Source organism: Cicer arietinum, chromosome 7, assembly GCF_000331145.2.
Source record: "Cicer arietinum cultivar CDC Frontier isolate Library 1 chromosome 7, Cicar.CDCFrontier_v2.0, whole genome shotgun sequence".
Classification (NCBI taxonomy): domain Eukaryota; kingdom Viridiplantae; phylum Streptophyta; class Magnoliopsida; order Fabales; family Fabaceae; genus Cicer; species Cicer arietinum.
Window position 1 is genome coordinate 23890637 of NC_021166.2, and position 6577 is coordinate 23897213.

The following is a 6577-nucleotide window of genomic DNA, read 5'->3' on the forward strand; positions in this document are numbered from 1 at the left end:
GAAAAAAAAAAATTAGATTTTTAAAAACTAGTTTTTAATAATTAAAAATATCAACTAAAATTTGATATACTATCTCTCTATTTATACTACCTCTCTTTAACAATACGTTCATATACTTTATTAACATATTTCAATATTATACTTTTTATTTATCGATTACAATTTTAAAAATTTGACAAGCCTAATATTTTAATTCAACCTTTGTCACTATATAAATAATTTGAAATTCATTAATCAAACTTTTGTGTTCGAGTTTTGTTATGGAAAAAGTTAATTTAAAAATGATGTTATCACTAAAAATGGCCAACTCGATTTTTTACTGATCTTGGTCACAAAGCCATGAATATTTTGCACCAAAAAAATAATTACAGAAAATATTATAAAAAATATTAAAATATTATAAAATAAATAATATCAATATTGTATATACACAATATATATAATATACTTTTCTATTTTACATTGGGTGTTATAGAAAAATAAAATAATATAATTTTATAAAATTATCGTTAGTAATCATTACTCCCTCTGAGTTAAATTATAAACAAAAATTGATCAAATTCTACATATAAATAAAGATAATTAATTAAACTTAATTTTTGCAATTATAACAAAATTTGAAATCTATTGTCTAAATTACTATTTTTGACTAATAAATCTAATAAATTGTAGCCATAGAAATAAAAAATTAAATTAAATGAGACATACTTTTGAGATATGATCATTCTATAGGAGAAACGTTATTGATATTAACTTATATTTTATTAAAAACATCATGTGTTAATTTTAATCATATTTCACTCTGAAGATCATATGTGTTAACCTTTATCCTAAATATATATCGGAATACAATAATATTGAGAGTGAGATACATAATTTTTATGAGATTATAATTGAAATAAAATATTTTTCTTAAAAGATGAAATAAAATAATTTGTTACAATAAAAACATAAAACAACCCTTGTTTTGATATATTTGTATATAACAATTAATTAGACAAGAGAGTCCTACAATAAAAATTAATAACATAAAATATTACCTCCTTTCCTTTTTTTTTCTTTTCTTTTTGTCTCCATACCTCTATCCTTTGTCATCACCTCCATTTGTCATTTTTAATTATATATATATATATATATATATATATATATATATATATATTTAAATAATTAGACCATAAATGTATGTTCCCCCCCATATGTCTTTTTTTTTTATATATATATATATATATATATATATATATATATATATATTTAAATAATTAGACCATAAATGTATCATATATTAGAGATATCATTTACAATACCATAATAAATATTATTAATAAAATAAAATGTAACAAACTTGAAAGATTAGGCCAAAACCTAAGGAAATAAAAATATATTACTTTTGTATATAGAAAGAGTTGTGTTATTTTGACACATAAACTTGACATAAAAAATGACATCAATTTAAGTGATTAATTTAGTTCAAATATATGATTAATTACATTTAATATATGATTTATGAAAATAACAAGACATCATAATTTATTAACCATAATTTTAATACACTTAACCATAACTTTAAATATCATTAACTACGATTTTCATGTTTTTAAAAATACATGTATGCACACACTCACTCACATGTAACATTCAAAATCATGGTTAATTGTGTTGAGGGAATGAATAATAAGTTTCAACGCATTGTTGTATTCATCAATCACATGCTAAACATAATTAAACACATCTTCAACGATGCTATAACCATCAAAATTATTGTCAAAATTTGATGTCGAATTTGTATGTCAAGATGTATATGATTTCTCCTAGACAAATTAGTATTTTTATAAGAGGAAAATTGGAAAAATAATAGTAAATTAAAATCTGACTTATATTTTGAGACAATTTGTTTTTGAAAGAATCTTTTATTTAAGGTTAAGGTTAGCCAACTTATCTATGCATCGATTAACTTCACGATAGACGTAGTGAACCACATAACTTCATTCTTCACGATCCACAAGAGTGATGGATTTTTGAAGAAGAGGTGTAAGATAAAGATTACCTATTTTTCTTGATCGAATCATGATGACCACAATAAGAGAATCCATTTCCACCAATGGTTAAACCCAAATTACAAGCCATTAGTAGACCATGAACCAACCCCCAAAGCTTAATTAACATAAAGGTATCTCAACCAAGATTACAAAAGAACAAATATAAACTCCTCTATGATATCAGATAAGCCTTCCACAAGTAACGATACCTGTTATGTCGTGATAAGAACCCTCAATATTTATCTTCAAAGAATTAGCATAAGGAGGGTACCATTTAACCTTTTCCAACCATCTATAAACGAACGGGGGCTAAAATAAAGATACTGATGAATGGAGGAAATTATCTATTAAAAGATAGCAAAAATTGCCCAGGATGAAGTGGTGCTCTTGAGAAAATTATTTGGTTCCTATTCATCCACAACATATTTACCATGATACCAAACATGAAAGCGAGAGAGAGGGGCACCTAGGGCTACCCTTGGGTTTTAAGCCTTTGAGAGGAAAGATTTATGGACTGTTGTGGGTTTGAGAAGAAGGGAATGGAAGTTACCGACTAGACGGGGACAAGACAACAAGGTCAAGGACAACGACAAACAGAGACAAGACAAATAGGATACAAAATCATTCTACCTTACAAATATTTTGGACGACATCTCTATGAAGAAATCCAAAAGGGATTTGGATCGTGTGGCATAGTCATAGACATTTACATAGAGCAATGGTGGAATGAACGAAGTCAGAGGTTTGGGATTGTACATTTCATGAAGGTGTAAAATGCAAACAAACTCAATTGAGCATTAAACAATGTTTGGTTTGGATCATTCAAACCATGGGTGAACATCGCTCATTTTGGAGGGACGGAGGGAGCAGTTCATTAACGAATGACGTGAGTAGTTTATAAGAATAGCGGCTTGCAGGATTTTGTTGTTGTCGAGATTAAGAGAAAATGGTTATTACGCGAATGCAGTTAATAACAAAGTCGAGAGGCCAGAGGATAGTAAAAAAGGAATGTTGTCCTATGATGATGGTGGGAGCAGGAAAAGATTGCACGGAGTCGAATGGAATGTCATTTCAATCTAAGATGAAAGATTTGCATTGGGTCATGAGTAGAATCATGGGTTGGGTTAATGATTATTTAATGGTGAAAATTTTGCAGCAAACATTGTGGGATACTAGTTTTGGGAGTCTTCATTGACGTAGTATGGAGTAAAAAAGTGTTTCTCCATGGATCTGATGATGAAGACTTCATAATTTTGATTAAGGATGCACAAGTTTAGTTTAAATTTTTTTTGAACATTTTAAAGTATGAGAATTGAAAGTAGTTGTTTTGGAAATGTGCTCATGGGTGCAGGTTTGTGGGATTCCAGCACATGCATGGAGTGTTGATTGTTTCAAATTGGTTGCATCTACCATGGGTCTATTTTAAACAAGCTGGAAGTTGCCTTGATGAGCAACACACAAGTACTTATTTGCTGGACGGAAAACAAAAGGTTCATTCATGGGCTGAAGGGGACAAAGTGAAGACCATTTATAATAAGGATTGTGGACAGAAAACTTTGTATGGTGCAACTTGTCAATGTCAAATTGTGAGTCAAGGTTTGGCAAGTCTCTTGACTCTTGGTGATGGTTGTGACGAGCGTGAGGTGGAGGTGCTAGAAAACACAAAAAAGCAGGGGTTTGAATTGTGTTTGTCATTTCTCAAAGCTATTTCTATTTTCTTACAAAAATTATTCTTTATTTAAATATTCAACTTACTTTTAAAAGAGGTTTAGATAAAGTAATATTTAATCATACATAACTAAGATACGAGAGATATAAGAGGATACATATGACACAAATATTTTATATTAGTTGACAACATACTATTGCTACATCTAGTCCTCCCCTTATAGATAAATTTTTCCTTGGTACAGTTGATGACTTAATCCACTATTTTCATAAATAGCATACAAGTATTCTTTATTATGTCTCTTCAAGCTTGAAGTATTTTTTCTCTAGCCTCTCCAGGTTGTCGTCCCCATAACCTTCTTCAACGTTATGACATCTTATCGTTGTGTTTCATGAGGGTCTTTGTACCTTTCTAGGCTCCTCTTAAGGATGAGATGGTTTTTGCCACAATCAGGTTGATTTATATCAATTCTAGTTTATGTCTGATTTAACACAAATTATGTTTTTAGAATTCTAACTCTCATTGAGAGAATGTTACAAATTATGTCCTATATCAATACAAGTGTGTGAAAACACTTCGACTTATTTACATCAACTCTAATAACTCTCACTGAGAGGATAATTCACCAATTCTTTTAGTTTGATGTGTTCTTGGCTTTTTTCAGATTTTCTTCTTAACACATAACCTTTTTCATTTTCTCTCACACACATTCTCTCACGCTCACTCGTAGAGGACTGAGTGAGTTCTTCTTAAATACAAAGATGAAGTGTTCGTTGAGAAAGTTATCGTTGGAAATCTTTAATCACCATTTAAGGCAGATCAATATTTAATAAGTATCCATATATATCTTCGTGAATGATTTTGTGTATCTTGGTATTGAGGACATAGAATCAGAGGATCTTATGAGCATATCAAATCTTAAAGAGTTTTAGACAGGTAACAGATATAGAACGTTCATAGGATGTGCATTTGCTTTGTCTATTTTAGAATATTGACTTTTTTGAGTGTTGACTTATTCATAATGTTGATTTTCTTAGAGTGTTGATATTTTTTTTCCAACGGAAACATAATAACTCACAATCAAACGATCAGATGCTTGATGTGATTATCGAAGGTAGAGGCAATTACTTTCTTGTCATACTTGTTAGAGGCAGAGGCAGATCTTTGCTTGTCACACTTATCAGAGGCAGAGTTCGATTTTTGATGTCATGCTTATCAGAGGTTGAGGCAGATTTTTGCTTTGTTGAATTCATCAGAGGTAACTAAATTATGACACTGCTTGCGTTTACATAGGCAACTGAGACACAACGTTGCTCGCATACCAAAGTCAACCAAAGCTTGCTTGCTTCAACCAGAGTCAAACGAAGCTTGTAATAACAAAGGCGCATGTCACCAGATTTAAATTGTAGAGCAGAAGTGAAGTCTTGATTTCTTTTGTGTTCATCCAAAACACATGTTTTGCTGTACTTGTTTTTGTAGTATTTCTTTTGATATATTATAATTTGCTCCATTAGTAGATCTCTAATATACTTGTAATATATGCTACTTTAGAATAAATTATTTTTAATATAACTCTTGTCTTCTAACTTAATCTGCACACTTGACAAATACAATTAGGGATAATTATTCTTTATTTTTTTGTTTTTGTTATCATCAAAATATCAATAAGAGGATTGTAGCTAAAACCACTTTTGCACTAACAAGAATGAGGCCCAATCTTATATGAAAAAGACTACCTTAGACTTAAATGAGATAGATAAAAGGGATACATGACACATGTTGTTGAATAGTGATACTTCAAAAATTTGTTTGAATTTGTCGTTTGATGGGAGGCAGAGGACGAGTGTAAGTGGGGGTAGGTGATGACATCCATCATTAAAATAACTTGCTAGGTTGTCAGTCAAAGATATACAAGATTTTTTTGTTGATAATGGAAAAGAAGAAGGCGATGCATAATAATGTCGAGGTTCAAGCTCGATTGGTTTTGAAAATCAAGTATTCTTTATGACAAATTGGATAATTGCATAAATGATGATGAATCGTATAATAAGATGAATACACATAATTATCAAACGGGGATTGTAGAGGATATTTGGAAATTTGGAAATGGTGTAGGCATTTTTTATATGTCTGTTCATGTTATGGTTGTTAGCGACTTGAAAACAATGGAGAAGAGGGATATAGATCACGTGGAGAATGAAGGACAAGTGGGACCGGGAGGTAGGTAAAGTGGGGGTGTAGAGTGGGTGGTGTGGGGTGATGTGTGTGGAATTATGAAGATTGTATGTTATAATATCAAAGGTTTATGAACTATTAGACAAGATTGTATGTTATAAACCTGTGATGGCGTGGATTCAAGAAACAAAAATGAAGGTAATTGATAAATTCTATTTGCGAGCTATTGTGGGGGTTTAAGAATGTTAGTTTATCTTTTCATCCTTCTATTTGGAATTCTAGTGGCATTCTTACTATGTGTGATCCTTTAGTTTTGGAAAGTGTTTCTTCAAGGTGTGGTGATCATTTATTGGTGGAGTTGGGGATATGGAATGAGACTACTAGTATTGTGACGATGGTAAATTTTTATGCTCCGTGTGATTTTACATAAAAAAGGAAAATGTGGGAGGAGTTGGGGGATAACATTAGTGACGAGGGAGGCTTATGTTGGTGTGTTTATGGTGATTTTAACTCTTTTTAGTTTGATACATACAGGAAGGGGGTGAATGTGGGCTCACGGACGGAGGAGTTTTATTCGTTCGATGCTTTTATATAAGATAATGCCTTGGTGGACCTAACTCTTGTTGGTTGACACTACACTTGGGGTAGATTGGATGGTTCGACTATGAGTAGGTTGGATGTGTTCTTGTGGTTGAAA